The 16,857-nt window shown below is 41.9% G+C and overlaps 2 long non-coding RNA genes across 5 annotated transcripts in view; one reads left to right on the top strand and one right to left on the bottom strand.

Annotated features, from left to right (window-relative positions):
* Positions 1-16,857, top strand: part of LOC113976896 — a 137,436-nt gene that overhangs the window by 108,442 nt on the left and 12,137 nt on the right. For all 4 annotated transcript variants that reach the window (XR_003537200.1, XR_003537203.1, XR_003537202.1 and 1 more), the window contains one exon: positions 10,630-10,740. This is a non-coding gene — a long non-coding RNA (uncharacterized LOC113976896). The remainder of the gene's footprint in view (positions 1-10,629; positions 10,741-16,857) is intronic.
* On the bottom strand, positions 460-3,640 carry LOC113976897. The gene is made up of 2 exons (XR_003537204.1): positions 3,561-3,640; positions 460-1,061 (listed from the first exon to the last, which is right to left on the bottom strand). It is a non-coding gene; the product is annotated as an uncharacterized LOC113976897 (long non-coding RNA).

Raw genomic sequence — 16,857 nt, forward strand, 5'->3', positions numbered from 1 at the left:
CCACACTCCTCGGGAGCGGGTGGTGACAGACGTGCTGTGGATGTGCAAAGTGACAACTTAGCAGCAACAAGGAATTCCATCCGTGTCTGTAGGATGATGTAAGTGTGGAGGGTGGCTGTGCACAGCTTGTCCCTTTGCAGCTGATAGCTGGGGAGGCAAATGGGCTGCTGAGGGACATAAAGGTGAGAGTTGTGCTTGCAGAGTGCCTCAGTCGGTACCAGGGCAGAGACAAACTTTTACTGGGACAGTCATTGCAATGTTATCTCATTGCAGTGGTTAAGCTGTTGCAATTAACATTGCAAACTGTGGTTCATGAATTAAGTATTTTAAACAAACCCACAAAAGGTACTTCCTAAGGGTTTATATTTCATGGTTATGTCACTGACGTGAAAAATCACTCTCCTTAAATGTTACACCGTATGTGACTGGCTGAAAAGCAAGTATGAGTAAACAGCAAAGTCACTCTGAATATTATTTTAATTCCTGAGCTTACAGAGTGTATCAGCTTCCAGATATTTATTCAAGTTGCTCTTTTATTATGTGTGCATTCCCGTGGTTTTGGCAGTGCGCTCACAGACAGTGCTGATGTACTCTTTCAGATTCTGCTACCAAAGTGCTCCTGTGACTTCATGCAGTTTGCTTCATCTGAGTGAACCTCAGATAAGTCATGCAAAATTTGTATTAAATCCCAGAGCACCAGGTTTTGCTGCACACAATGCAGATGTAACACATGGGACCAGCAAATGATGGTGTAGCACTGTCAGTACTTTTCCTTTCAGTGTTTTGTCTTCACTGGCTTTTTTTTTTTTTTGCCAACACTGGACCTCCAGTGCAAGTAGTTGCTCATAGTGGCATCCCAAAAAGTAAAGTCCAGTGGTGAAAATTCCTGTTTTCCTTCTAAGTGTTTTTGAATCTTGGGTCAGATCGTTGGCCTTCAGAACATCCTCAGTGTCACTTTGGAGCTACAGTATTCTTTGGAAGAACAGGAAACTGCTGTCAGAATCTCCTGAGGTGGGTTTAGGAGAGGTTTCTGTTCAACTTTGATGAGTGATACTGGTTTCCTGTAAGAAGATTAATTGTATCTAAAGCATTTACACTTTCAAGCCTTTTGGAAATAAGTACACTCTAGATTAAGAAGTGGTTTCCTACTCAGTTAGGTAGTTCCTTCAGAAGAGTTAACACTCAAGGAGAGGAGAAATGAGCCTTGCATGAATTTTATTGACAATGGATAGGAAGAATAGTGCCTGAGAACATTCTATAACCTGAAATTATGGACTAATTCTGTACCCAAAGGTGGTGGTCAAACAAACATCCCATATTTTAGATACAAGTTAATGTTCTGACCTTAATGTTCTCAAAACTCTTCGTTATGGGGAAGATAGACTTTACTTTGCATTTCAGGTTGGGATCGGTCCTCAAAATAAGAAAACTCTAGAAGTCAAATTTTCCTCGCAGAATTTTTAGACTATATGTGGTTTGAATAACAAGCTATTTTAGAAAGAAAGGGTTTTTTCCTTCTTAGGGAAAAAATTGCACTTAATGCTTGTTGCAAGCCTTTCATATTTCTAACACTACCCTGATACACTGTTTTCTGAATAAATTATAATTGTAATATAACAAAGCTGCTTACAAGTGTTGCTGTATTTGAGATGCAGATTTTATTTTGATTTGGTTTTCATAGAAGGAGTGCTTCCATTTCACAAATTTTGTTTAACTTTGGGATTTGAGAAACTTGAAATCAGTATATTATCACAGTTGGTATTTCTAGAAGATGATGGCGTTTTAAAAGGAATTTTTCCTAATTGGAAAAATTTGCAAAACTCTCAGAACCATGGTCCTTCTCATTCCAAAACACTCTGCATTGAGCATAGGAAGAATTAGTATCAAAAGCTAATAGAGAATGTGATGTTTGCTGGCTCTGGTAGCCAAGGCAATGGCTCCAAAAAATGCAGGAGTGCCTGTTCCTTGATTTGAACATTGATTCTGCCCTGAGTGGTGACTGGGATGTCTGGTTAAGTTGATGGTGAAGCCTGGATGCCTTTGTTTCAAAACTACAGCTTTGCACCTATTACACAGCCCAGGCATGAGCAGTTCCTGATGCACAATGAACAGTGGTGATAATGTGAGTGTCAGCTGTAAAATCTAAGTGCAATGAAGATACTGGAAAGGAATTAAAAAAATTATTGACAGCCTTCATTTTGGAAGCTCCTGAACTTGTATTCTGTAAGTTTGGTTTCCTTGATAATGTTCAAAAATACAAATTGGGGTTTTTTTCCTTTTTTTTTTATTTTTTTTCAGGAGACAGGGCATTCATGGGACCTAAGTTGCATGTATTGAACAGTAATGTGGAGAGGGAAGAGGGTTTCAGATGTGAATTAACTCTGAGTTATAGTGACTCATAACTGACAACAAAACACCCAAGAAGAGACATGAGACGGGATGAGATGAAATGAGACAAGCCATGAAAGAAGGGACAGATTTATGAGTTATTGGCCCACAGATGGAATGAGAAGATATACGAGTGGAGAATGAGATCATCACTCAGAGCTGTGCTGGGGGAAAGGAGGGGCTCACAGGACACATCCCAGTAACCTCTTGTGGATAGGAGGAGGGTTGATTTAAGCCACAGGAAAATCAATATTAGTATGATATAAAGATGGGTTAAATCCCAAACCTCAGAGGGGCCTGATTTTTCTCCCCTTGCACTTCAGAACACAAAGAAACAACAGTTAGGCCGACCCTGAACCTCCAACAGTACGTGGAGACTTGGCTCTGTGATGGTAATCCCACCTAACTAAAGTCACACCAGCATGCTTTCAATTTTGGAAATGCAAGGCAGTTTTCAGCAGTTTAAAGAAGTTGCTGCATTGCTTAAAATAAAGACAGGAGGCAGAATTTTCACCTTCAATCTAAACAATGCAGCAGTTTTCTGAAAATGTTAAAATCTGGCTTTCATCCCTAAAGCTGAAAGCATGTTTCCAAGTAACTGCATCTTCTGTGCTACCAAGGCATCGCTTATGGATTATAAATGGTGGAATTGATTGCCAAGTCTGTTTCGGTGAAATTTCAGTTGGCAAAATTATAATCCATCTCAAGATTCAGTATCTTAAAATTTCTACCTAAATGATGAAAATAAGCCCTTGGTTGCTCACAAAGCATGTACAGGTGTGTAAAGTTTGTTACTGTAGTTGCAGTAACCCTTCTCTAATTCTGTTTTGGTATCCTGTACAAAGAGATGAGGAGGATCTGCTTGGAGAAACACACAGGAGTCTGTTGGTTAGCTGGGTCTGCAGGATCAATTGGCAGCCTCATGAGAAAAACTTTTCTGATGGAGTTTCTTCTTATATCTGATTCTGACAGGAGTAGATAGGAATTCAGAAGAAGCATGGGAGTGTTTTTCACAGATTTGATCATATTTGCTCTGACTTGACTTAGGGGGTCATCTGTGCAAGTGGTCAGAGTGAGTTAAAAGTCGTCAAACTTGGTAACCAGTTGGTAGAACTGGAGGTAATCAATAAAGCAGTTTTGCTTTGGTCAAGCCTCAGTGTGTAATATTTTACCTTTTGTTTAGCTGTCGCTGCCCTCACTCAGCAGCAGCGGGCGAGGAGTCGCAGTCCCTGTGGGAAGGGCTGGTACCGGCGGTTCCCTATGGGAAGGGCTGGTACCGGGAGCGTGAGGGCGGCGTGTGACCAAGTCCCACAGTGGGTGGGTCGTGCGGCGGCTCCGCTGGCCCTGCCCTCAGCCCTGTCCATTCCCACACGCCTGGAGAGGTGTGTGAGAGCTGGGCACTGTGTACCCAGGGTGGGCTCAGTGAGCTCTCGGTGTGCTCCCTGTGGGAGCTGAGGGCTCTCCGTGCCGGGCCCAGCAGGCCCCGCGGCCCCTCAGCCCTCAGAGGAGTTCCTGAGGGAACACGGCCCTTGTGTTTGCTTGGAAACGGCCTCGTGCTGCCTGGAGATGGAAGGGTGCTTCATGGAATCTGACAGCTGAGCTGGAACAGGATTACTGAGGTTGTATTTTTGAAATATAATTCACTTTTTGACGTTAGATTAGCGTGGTAGATAGAGCACGGTTAAGTAATTGAGGACCAGGCCGCCGCCGTGTAAATGAAATAATTACCAACCTAAAAGGTCTGTGCTTCAGGAGAAATTGAGTCTTAGCAGCCATATCAGTTGTAAGTGTGGGCATACTTGGTAAGAGCAGACAAACTCCTGATGGGTTCCAGTTCCTGAAGCATTTAAGCATGTGTTTAACTCACTGTGCATTTCAGACTCAGTGTGTGCTGGTACTGACTCTGGGTGTTACTCTGGAAGGAGCTCTGTTTCTAAAACGTAATGCTGCTGGAACACTTACAGTGGAGGTTTCTATTTGCTTGATAAACACCATCCGCTTTTGACTTCAGTGTTCTGTGTTGGATATTGTTCATTTTGGGTAGAGCACTGATTCTAATTGGGAGCTTATTGAGATCAATGCGTTCCTGGATTTTTCAGCTTTCCAGTGATAAGAGGGATGAATCGTAGACAGAAGTGGGAAGAGAGAGTATGTGAATGAAAAACCCTGACATTTAAAGAAGATAGAAAGTCCATAAATAGTCAGTCTGTTAAATGTTGAGACACCATATTGATCTCCTTAGGGTGGGCTAATAAATACTTAAGTGCTACTTAAATAGACAAAGGAGATTGGAAAGACTTGAAGAGTTAAATTGTCAAATTTTCCACCCTCCAAGACTTTGATGGTGCCTTTTCTTTCCTGGTAAAACTAGTATTCTATAAACACACCTGTGGCTAAGGAGTTGGGACGTTGCCATGTGCTTGAGGTGAGGCTGTTCTTAAACTCTGCTGGGTATAACAGTGGGACAGGAATCATGTTCTAGAGATCCCAGGTGCCCTCTGCCTGTGCCGGGACCTGCAGGTCCTGGGATGGAAGGAGCAAACAGATTTCTCTGTTCTGCAGAACGGGAACAGCGCAGAGCTGGAAATTAGTAACTTGCAATGGCCTGAGCTGCTCTTTCCTCAGACATGGTTGCCCTTTTGAGGCATCTTCTATGAAATAAAAACACACTGAGAGCTTCAAATGGAAAACAGTGGAAAGAGAAAAGTATTAAAATAACTGTTTACTCACCAAGTTTTGTAGACTGATAAGATTACTCTTGTAAAACCAAATGACCAGCCAAACAAACAGGTAAGATCATGATATTGAGAGACTGATTTTAACTAAATCACTGTAGAGTCTTGCTGCTTGTGGGAGTTTTTTCTTACTAGATTTCATTTTGAGAAGGTTTCTTAATGCAAACAGACTTTACACATTTTAATCCCCTGAAACTGAGCTGTCTTAAATGACAGATCTTATTTTTGACAAAATATTATAGTAAATATGATGTATAACATTGCATTACATAACGGTGGTATTCCTAAATGAGTCTTATAGTAGAGTTCCAGGTTAAAATTCAAGACAAGCTCTGTATAGTACAATATTTGATCCACGTATATCCTAAATTCCTTATGGAAAGATAAAACTTGGGAGAAGACAAATACACCTTTTTTTCTAATATGACATAATGGGGCACTGAAAGATCAGGGTCAGCATGTCGAAAATTGTGGAGTCCTATTTAAAGTGCGGGCTGGACTCTGAGAAGTGCTCAGCTGTACTGGCCCTGAGCTGTTCGAGTGTAAGGCTGAGAAGGGGGCAGGAACTGGTTGTGCTGTGCTGGCTTGTCAGTCTGACCTAGTGGTGTCGCTGCACTGGAACACAGAGGAGCTGTTTGGAAAATCTGTGTCGGTGCAGGAGACAAACCTGGATGCTTGCATTTAACCCGGTGCCAAACAACACAGGTTTCTGAGTTTTCAGGAGTTCTCTCAGTAGGCAGACAGGAAAGGAGAAATGTCAGTGTATACTTGGGGTTTGGACTGATACAGTAGAAGTGTCTTAGCACAGAATACTGGAGTAATTCTGTCTGCTCATTTTCGTTGTTTCGTTTGTTGCATTTCAGATAGGATAAAATAGAGTGTTTTTCTGACTCTTGGGACTGACATTCAGCTTGCCTATTATGTCTTATTAAAGGCTCTGTCAGGTTTGAAAATCAGAAGTGTTCAAATAAAAATAGTGTCTGGAGAGGGAGGCACAATATGCTTTTGTTTTCTAGCCTCTTAATACCTGAAGAGTGGGAAGGGAAGGACGGTTTACTACAGGACTGGGGGGGGAAAAGCGTTTGTTTGTTAGGGACCAGCCTGTACGTGTATGTACACAGAATATTGATTGATTTGCTGATGGTACTGGCAGACACGTGTGCATTTCACGCCCTTGGATGAGAATTTGCGGGGATTCTGTTTCCCTTTGTGGAGGTAATTAAGCCACACAACAGCTGTCTGGCAAACATTAGCACTCCCCTGCCCGGTCCCAGGAGAGCAGAGGCAAGGCAGGAGTGATGTGACCAAGAGACCGGCAGGACTGGGGTGAGAATCAAATCTGAACCAAGCCCTTGGTGGTAAAGTGAGGCGCGTTGTGGCTGAGAGGGATGGACTCTAGGGGGTTATACTGCCAACACCTCAGACAGCTGCTATACAAATCATGGAATCCTTTAGGTTGGAGAAGGCCTCTAGGATCATCAAGTCCAACTGTCAAATGTAGAAGAGAAAGTAATTTTATGTGTCAGGACAAAAGATACAGCTGTGCTAAATGCTCCACAAACACATAATAAGAGGAATTCTCTTTGTGACCCTGCTCATCTGTTGAAAAGAGAAGGAAGTCTCCTCTAAATTTCTTTAAAACCGTACAGCAAGGTAAGCTCTGCCCCAGCTGAGCAAGATTTAGGCACGTCTTGATTTTCTTGTTGAATCAAGACCATATATTAGTTCAAGAGGACACCTTTCAATTAATGCCATTTCTCAAAATGTGATGTACATTGCATTGTTTCACAGAATCATTTAGGTTAGAAGCACAAGCTCCTAAACCCACATGGTTTGTATAGTATCCTCCTGATCTATAAATAAGCAATCTATGACCTTTTTACTCTAGAAGCCTGGTAAAGACCCTGGCAGCACATCACACAATATCTTAATATAACTTGCCAGCTCTTTGTGGGAGTCTGCCTCCGTGTCCCTGAGAAATGGAGCTGGAGGTGACAGTTGAGGCTGTGCCACCTCCTTCCGGAACCAGATCAGTCCTGCAGCCAGTGGTGTGTCTGACTGGGCAGTTACAGCTCGGGGAGTCAGTCCCAGCTGCAAACAGTCCTGGGCACAGTGCAGGCAAAGGTACAGCTCTGTTACTGCATTGAGGTACCGAGATTAAATGTATGTTTACCAGGTTTCTGTTTCAGTGAAAATGATAATAATGAATGCCATTAAGTACAGTTCAGTAAAGATGCAATTTAGAATGTTAAAATATTTATGTGAGCTCTAAAATGCCACCCTAAGTAGCTGTTATATTAAAATTGCATATTAAAACAAAATACAAATTTCCCTTCCCTACTTAATGTCAGTTACTTCATTTTGATTACTGAAAATATTTTGCAGCTGTTTTTCAGTTTTCTCATTTGTCTCTCCTTAGATAAATAAAAGTACAATTTTAATGAATTTATGCTTAGAACCTTCAATACTTGAACTTCTATATGCTTTGATAATTAAAACGAAAAGCAAAATAAAATTGAAAAGTGTAAAATGCAGGCATTGTTTTTCCACAGAGCCAGAATGTTTTCAGTTTTCTTACATGTCACACTATTCTGGAGCATGGTATTAATATTTGAAGCAAATATACATTCAACTATAGGAAGGCTTTCTTAAGTCTTTTCCTTGGGTGTCAGGGCTCCAGTAAACTGTTTAACCCAGGAGTATGACGGGAGGACTCTTCCAGTGGCACTCACTGAAATAATATTTGTTAGAGTGCATGTGGTAAAGCAGCCACTTGATTCCAGAAGTCTAGAAAATGCAGTGGTACTTCAGGTGGAAGTGGTGTATTCCACTAGCAAAGATTGTGGTCTTTTTGTAAAAAGAAATTCTGTTCATTTTAGACAGAACTTGTGATTTTTAGGGTTATACCTTTGTTTGTGATATGTATTAGTGCATAATTTAGTTTACATATTTCATCTACATCCTCGTAGCTTGATGCAGATCTGTCAGTGTCTAGTAAGTGTCTGCTCCAAGGATATTTTTATCAGTGATTACACAAAGGAAATTGAAACTGAAGACTTCCTCTTAGACTTCACTGTTCTGCTCTTGAATTAATGAATGCTCAGTGCAAAGCTGCAAATGAAAAACGAGCTGCCGTTGAAAGGGAAATTCAGGTATGTTTTAGGGATCATTTGCTTTTCTTGCCTCCTTGTGATGTCACAAGCACTGTGTTTTGGGGAGAGTGAGAGACAGTTCTAAAGGCAGCTGTCAGAACCAGGACAGAGATTTGGTTTAGTCACTGGTCTCCATGCAAATGGGTTTCTCTTGCCTTTCCTCCTTTCCTGCTGCTCAAGGTGAGAATGGTTTTTGGAGTCCCAGAGTTTGTGGCCCCAGTTATGTGAGTACGTGTTGTGAGAATTAGTAGTGCCAGTGGAACTCAGGGTTGATAAATGCTACTATTATTTTACAATTAGATACTAAATGTTACCTGTATCACCCTCTTGGGAAAACACACTGCACTTCCAGGGAAGGAACACATAACCTGGCACGAAGGAAATGAGAACATGTTTAAATAGAATGTCTCCAGGATAGTCAAGGGAGAGATTGAACTGGAATTCAGCTGAAGTGTTGTGTGGGTACACGCACTGGTGAAGAATTAACAAAATGGGGGAGCCAAAGGGATGTGCTTAGCTTGCTGCTTTCCCCCCAGGGCAGTCTGGTGCGTGTTTCTGGTGTCACTGGGGTATCGAGCCCTCTTTTGGTTTGCTTTTAGTTTATGGAAGAAAATAATGCAAGGCTTCATTTGTTTTTCCTGCTGTTGTTGGACAAGGTTTCTTTCAGCAATGTCAAACCAGTTGACTTGTGATAGGAAACAGTGATAAATAAACAAACCCAGAAAGGCTTTTTATGTGTTTGTTCCTCACCAACCTTTTGGTGTGCTGATACGCTCAGTGATTATTTATAACTGGATGAAAACTGTGTCTGTCTGTATGAGTACGAGGAGACACGCCTGGTTTAGTTGTGCATATGAAGAAAGGGAACTGCAGAAAATATTTTTCATTCCTCTTGTTAATTCTCGATTGAGATCCATTGAACATTGTTATTCTTTTGCTGGTAATGCACAGACAAAAGAGCAGACTGTCACCAAAGACAATTCCTTAATTCATATTTGAGAGGATAAAAATGTGGAACATGTTGTTTATTTTATGGATATGTATGTGCATAGTTAAATGTGTATCAGTTATAATGGGCCAAGGAAAGCAGAAAGGAATCTTTAGTGCACAGATGGCATGGGAAGGAGAGAACCAAGACGGAGCTGACTTGGAGATTTGAGGAAGAGGAAGGGATTGTAGGTGCAAAGGATCAGGCTCCTGTTGGGGTCTCAGTACTGGTGACATAAAACTTTAATTTCCTTATAGGAGCAGAGCAGTTTGAAGTGATAGGTTTGACGGTGGGAGCTGAGTATTGATTTTCTTTTTAATTTATTATTTATAATTTAAGAAGTTGTTATTTATTATATTTTATTTTATTTTGCCTTGTCTTTTAAAACTAGTATTTATTATTTAAAATAATAGAATGAGGTCTGGAATACAGATTTACACAAATATGTATACATCCATTGTAGAAAAAAATGTATGAAGAGAAGAAAATGGATTTAGATCAGTTCAGTTTGACATAGTGTGTGTAAGAAGACTTGGGAGCCTAATCTGTACGGATGACAAGAAAGATAATTTTGGGGAGTGAGATGCCTGCCCCGAAGGTGAGGGTAACTGAGATCCCATGGGGCAGGTGAGAGAGAAAAGACACTGAATGACCATGTTTTCATATATATATACACACACACACACACACACACACACACACATATATATAGCAGGTTTATTTTAGAACAATTTGGTTGCAGTGGAAAGGAGGTGTGTAGCTGTTTTGGTTATTATCTGTAGAAATACAGGAATATAAAAGTATAAAGATACTGCTTCAGGAAACGTATAAGGAAAAGACAGAAGGTGGAAGAAAGGACGAGCCTGCTGAGGCACACACACATCTTGTTGTGTGATTCTTTCATTGATCTGTGCATTCTCAGTGCAGTGCTTTGAGGAATACCAAGTGCTGGGCCTGCTCAGTACCTGAGAGCTGCAGCATGAATTATACCTGAGAACTCAGCCTCTTGGTTTGCTCCCTTTCACTTGAAGGATAGAACCAGGCAAATTTTCAGTGATTTTAATATATTTTAAGCTATATCAGAACATGTTTTTTCTGGTGTTTTGCTGAGTAATTGGACCAGCTATTATTTAAGAGTATCTTACAGATACATTATTACATCCACAATGAGACTTTGCAGATTTTTGCAATCTCAGATGCACTGAATAACTCTGGTATAGCTTTGAACAGTCCTGAGGAGCAATTTGGGATTGTTGCCAGATAACAAAGCATGGTGTAATAAGACCCTGAAGTTTGACAGTGCTTGTGTTTGTTGATGTATGGAGAGTAAAAGTAATTCTGAACAAAATTTTGTTCTTTATTTCAGATTCACTGATAACATGGAAACCAGAGTCTGTTACCCACTGGCTGTTCCAGATACGATGTCAAAGCCAACAAGGAGACTTGAAGTAGTGTGACTCAAAAAAGAAGTGTTTTGGTAAGTCACCTAATGTGCATTAAGAAGTTGAGAAAGTGATTTTTTTTTTCTCTTTGTGGCTCAAATGTGCTTTTAAGAAACATTACTAAAAACACAGTAGGCTGTTCACATTTTGGGAAGTGTTTATTCCTTCAGGCTAGCAGACCAAACCCACTGCCTCCCTTCAGGTATGCTCAGTTAGAACAGCCTCCCAGAGCCCAAACTCGTGGAACACTCCACAGTCCCTGGGCGTGGCATTCTGGCTTTGCTCAAGTGTAGCACAGTGCTCTTCCTATCTGTGCCACTGCCACTTCCTTTCAGAGTTAATTATTCACATCTTGCTTGGTAAGCTGAGCATCACCTCAGCGTGTCAGGAGGAATATTCTCATGTTCAGACTCCACTGAAGAACATCATGTGTTTGAGGAATCTGGCATTGCTTTCCATATGTAGTGATTGCTGCAGAATTTAAATAGAACAGGTCCCAAAACACAGATAGAATTGTTGTGTATTCACTATCTAAATACGCATTACAGATTTTAATCTCCTTCCTGAAGCCTTAAAAGCTGGTTTTTTAATGTGGTGACCACATGGCTGTGTACTGTTGGTTCTGAACTGTGCTGGTGCTGTCATTTACGTGTGTGGCTCTTACCTCGAAGACTCATTAGTTGGCAGGTACAGCTCACAGTGTTGCTTGGCCTTGTTAAAGCCTACTGATGTGTTTATGTGGGACAGAGAGGGTACACAGTTTCCACTCACACCACTCCTAGTTCTGATCTCTTTTTGCTTTCTTGCCTTAATGTGTGTTACAGAATATCTGTGCAGGTGATAAAAATAAAAAGCTGTGTAGCTCTTCAGTGTCACTGGAAAGTAGGATGCACCCTACTCAGGTGAGGCTGCATAGGAACAGGTAGATATCACCTAAAGGTAAATTGCACATGCATCTAAAAGAAAATTTCTGAAGAGAAAATTATTTTATATTGTCATGGGCTCCTGTCCCATTTTTAGAAACATATTTGAGAAACAAATGTGAGAAACATAACTGAAATGGAAACGTATCTTCACTGCAATACCTGGGTGTGAGACAGAGTGTGCCTTTTTTGAGCAAACTGACAGTCTTGGAGTAACTTGAATAAACTTTTCCTTATTTTTCCACTCCTAGAACTCTCGTATATACCTCCCCATCCCCCTTTTCTCCCCAGAGTGTCTTATAATCTGCTATTTAAGAACTGCTGCACTTCCCTTGTATTCTGTATCCCACTTTGGCCCAAGTAATAGGTAGAGACTAGAGACGTTCCCTTCATCATTAAATCTGTCTGCTGATGTCTTCATAAGGAACAGAGATGTCCAGTGTTGTACCATGGTAAGGCATGGAAGTGTCTTCCTTCACTTTCTATCAGCCTTCTTGATATTGCTCCAGTCACACTGTTCCAATTCTCTCTGCCATAGCATGTCCTCTGGACTGGTGTGCATGTGCTGTTCCCTGCCTGTACGTGCTTTTGGGATTCCCAGGGACTCAGTGTGTTTCTCGTGGTACTTGCATGAGAAAAAGACATCTGAGAAATGGCTCCAAATGCATTTCTCTTCTGCAGAGGCAGAGCCTGGGGCAGGGTTGGAAGCAGCTGTAACCCTGGCTCAGCAAGGTGCAGTGCAGCTCCTTTTCTGTAGGCATGCTATCCCAGCACAGTGAACTGGGCAGCTCCTGGTGCAAGGTATTAGTGTGTTATTATCACCATTTCTTCTGACACCCACACGTGAGCATTTACGTTGCCAGTGCATCAGAAAAGGTCATAGTAGCTTAAATAAATAACATTGGTATTTTGCAAACGAGCAATTAAGTTATGAAAGAAGCCTCTTTTCATATAGCTGCTGGCTTTGATCCTTCTCTGCATTATTTAAGCACTGAGGCTCCGGAGTGAATTCCTGGAGTCAGCCACAGAGTGCAGCTCTGCTGTGCTGCCATGTCACGGGATCCAGAGCAGGCCCAGGGCAGCCTTCGGGCTGGTGACGGTGGATTCTCCTCCTCCCTAGGCTGGAATTCCTCGGTTGTCTCTGCTCCCGTCTTTTCCCACACCATCTCTTTGGCACTAGTGTCCTCTGGTTCCTGGCACAAAAGCCTGTGGTTGCAGTGTGATGTGTGCCCTCTGCAGTGTGGCATTTCTGTCTGGAGTGGGTTTCCAAGGCTCTCAAAACACTTGCTGCCTTCCCTGCGCCTCCTTGTTCATGTCTCCGAGTCCGAAAACTGCCTGCACAAAGTGTTTGGCCTGAGGTAGGTGGCACTGTGTGTCACCACGGACAGGGCAGAGCTCAGCCTAGCCTCTGACACTGGAAAAGCCAATCCTCAAGGGGGAATGGCCCTTTATATTGCAGTTTATCACAAGGGGTTCTGGGAGCTAAAGAAGAATTCTTGTGAAATTTGGAATTATGTTCATTTTTTTAAAATAACATGAGTTAACATTTACTGTGAAGTTCTTTTTTGACTACAGACTGAACAAGGAAGGAAACAAAATATTTGAGTTCTCTCTAAGGCAGCTACTTTCTCTATGCCTTTTTCTTTTCTCTGTTTAATTCCCAATACCTCAGAGACCCAGTTTCCTCCCTTGGCAGGCACTGTGACCTTAAGAATAGCCAGCTCCAAAATAAACACAGAAAACCCCCATTTCAGTTGTTTCCAATACATTGTAAGTAACCAAACCCACATCCATGCTAAAGCTGAAATTCCCAGTCTGTTGGAGCTGCACCAAAAGGGGGCTGTTGTTGCTCGGAGGGTTGGCATTCCTTGTGTCCTGTTCACACTGCCTCTGTCCCCAGAGACGTTGTTACAGCTCAGAATGCCATTTGGGAGTAATTTGTCACTACTTCTACCACTCCTGCAAAATGTTTAGAGGGGACACTTTGTTTGGATGAGGGCCAAGCAGAGCACCAGACACCTAAGGAAGTGGTGATCCCAGGGTGCTTCCATGGAGGGACATCCCAGCTGCCTGGGCCAGCTGGAAGGAGTGGTTATTTATCAGACAGAAAGCTCCTTCTGTCACTTCTGGTTGCAGGATTCCACTCTCTGCCCCAGCTGCAGGAGGAAGGAGTCTGAATATAGTTGGAAATTCTTCATTTATTTAGAAAGACTATGCGTTACAGTGTTTTGAAGGCTCACAACAGGACTAAGAAACTTTTTTTGATTAGCATGGGCAGCTTGGTCCTTAGGTATAGGGGAAAGAGGAACAGTTGGAAAATGAACAGGGGGGGATAGCAAAAGAACATTTTGTTTACTCTTACATCCAAGATACAGCAGCATTTGGGAAGGTTTTCTTAATCCGTTGTGTTAGCCTGATCCACAGGAAACTCATTTTGAAATTAAATATACCAAAGTATTTATGATTTACAAAGAGGGAGAAGAAAACCTTAAAAGTATCTTGTGTTTGATCTATTTGTCGCTATGAAAATATTGACAAAAGGCAGAAGAATGGCCTTCGTTAAGCTTATTATTGTTGGCTTGTTTAAATGCTTTCTTAATAAGGCAGACTCCCATTAATATGTGAGATTATTTCTTCCATAGTTGTGAAGGAATAAAAGATGGAAATTTTGAACATCAGACTGTAAACAATGATTCTAAACTAGGTAATCTGTGATTCCTACTCAATAATATGTAGTGTGGCAGAGGGGGAAGCTTTTCAAAGTAAAAAACATACATGGAGTACTTTGTGCAGAAGTTTGTGTCCTTGCAATACTTGCATCGTGCATCATGATGCTTATTGTACTGAAACCCAGTTTAGAGAGAGGGGCTTGGATTGGTTTGCTATAGGGACACAGAAGGAAGTGAAGAGATGTAGGAGCTATGGGTAATAAAGCTTATAAAAGGCAGTAAAGGTGTGCTTGGAGTTGTGAACCAGAAATACCACTTGCCTGCAAAATTCATTTGGTGTGCAGGGTTATCTTTTTTCCTCCTTTGGCTTCTTTTTGTGCTGTATTATTTTGTATCTTTGGAGTTGTGGGGTGGATTTGTTTTTCTCAGGAACTAGCAGTATTTAAAATATAGGGGGACATTGCTTTATTAAAACAATTCTTTTAGTTGTCACGGCAACTGGTCTTACATAAATGATGAAGAAAGGAGGAGTGCATGTAGAGATACATTAGGTCATAACAGGGGATCCAGTACTTTTTAAACTAACAAAGGAGCACTCTGGGGTTTGTTGTTGCTGTGGCTCATTTTATCCAGATGATTTTTACAACTTTAGTATTCTCCAGGTTTGCAATCAAAAACTGCAGCCCTCGTGTGCTCACAGCTGTATCAATCCAAATTTCTTTTGTCTGTGCAACTATTAAGTTCCTCCATTAGGATATCTATTTGTCAAAAACAGGCACAGAACTAGATCATAAAACCCCAGATGTGATACTTAGTGATTCTCCCCAAAATATTTTTCTGCTCTTCCTTTCCCAAACTCCCCTGAGTCAGCCAGGCAGAAATGGCAGCATTAGGGAGAATGCTGCCGTGTGCCCAAGGTGATCTGGTTTATACAAATGGCTCCTTTCCCCACAGCTTTGCTCTGTTAAAGGATAACTGGAGACTTGAGGAGGCAGGGGTATTGTTCTAGGATCACCATATGTGATTTCCTGCATTTACACGTGACTAGGGAATAGTTCACCAAAGAAGTGGAACCCCAAAAACCAAAAGTGTGATGACAAAATTTACAATTCTTTCTCTTCTCTAGGGATTTAACAGTAGAATCAAAATTCTTTACTGCTCAAAAGGTTTGCTACACTTAAGAAAAAAAAATGTCAAAGAAACGTGCCATAATTAACATGCTTAGTCTTTTTATTCCCATTCCTCAATTTCTAAACCTTTTCCCCAATATTTGCTGGTTGGTTTTTAGTCCTCATGCTCATCTGTCTGTAATCATCTCGCTTTTCCTTTCCTACTTTACCTGTCTCTTTTTGCTGCTTACAGTCCTTTATTCGTTTCGTTTCCCAGTTGTTTCTCAGGTCACTGTCACCTTTTCCCCTACCACTGTATGTGCTGCATGTGGATTTTCCTGTTTGCAGTGTTATTAAGAAAAACTTTCAAAATATAGAATATTATCAATTCCCTATGGGATATGATTATTCCTATTCTAACATCCAGCAAACCGAAGCTGATAAGTTACATTGCTGAGGCCAGTGGTGCCCATATATTCTTCTGCTTCCCTCTCTTGCTTACAAGTTTTGTCTTTTTAATTCCAGTTCTCCAAATCTGAGAGCTAGAACCCTTTTGTTCTCTCCTGTGTTGAAAGCTGGCTTTGGTAGCTTTGGTGGCTCTGGAAAAGGGGCTGTGAGGATGGCACTGCAGAACTGCTGGGAATGGGTGTGAGGAGCCGTGGGAGCTGCAGTGTGAACAGGGACTCTGGAGAGCACACACAGGTACCTCACTTGGGTGTGTCACAAGTGTGACAGCTGAGCCATCCCCCCTCGGTGTTTTCATTTCAGTTGAACTGGAACTGTCAGGTGTGCAGACTTATGCTTTTCCAGTGTCAGCAGGTGGAATGCAGTATATTCTTCCCAGGAGCCCATGCAAGCATTTTCTTCTTAATCTTTGTCTTACTGCGTTTAAGTTTGCATCTGCTGGATTCTGCTTTGAGTTTCAAGTTCAAAGGCATCCCGATAGTCCTTGTGAAATATCACAGAAACCACTGAGCTTCACCTGGATTTGCAAGGAAATCTTGTCAAACCACGAGTTTCCCACACTTGCAGTGTGAAACCTTGTGCTAACTGAAAGATTTTTTTCTCCCAGCTTGGATTACAGTTAGCTTAACTCTGAAGGGTGATGACCCATGAACTTCTTCACGAACCTTGGCCTGCTTTTAAGTTTGTAACAAAACTCAGAATTCTTTTGATTTTGGGGATTTGTAATGAAACCAAAGGACAGCTGCAGTCAAGGTTTCCTTAGAGTTGGTGGGTTTAGCACTGGGTGCAGCCTCTGAACGGAGCATGGTAAGTGTGCCAGATGTGTTCAGTTGTGGCAGAGCCGTCCCTGGGGGCTGCAGGGTACCTGGGAACAGTTCCTGGGGGCTGCAGGGTACCTGGGAACAGCGTGTCCATGGAACAGGGCTGCCCAGAGCCATCCCTGGGGGCTGCAGGGTACCTGGGAACAGCGTGTCCATGGAGCAGGG

Source organism: Neopelma chrysocephalum, unplaced genomic scaffold, assembly GCF_003984885.1.
Source record: "Neopelma chrysocephalum unplaced genomic scaffold, ASM398488v2 Primary Assembly neopelma1_188, whole genome shotgun sequence".
Classification (NCBI taxonomy): Eukaryota; Metazoa; Chordata; class Aves; order Passeriformes; family Pipridae; genus Neopelma; species Neopelma chrysocephalum.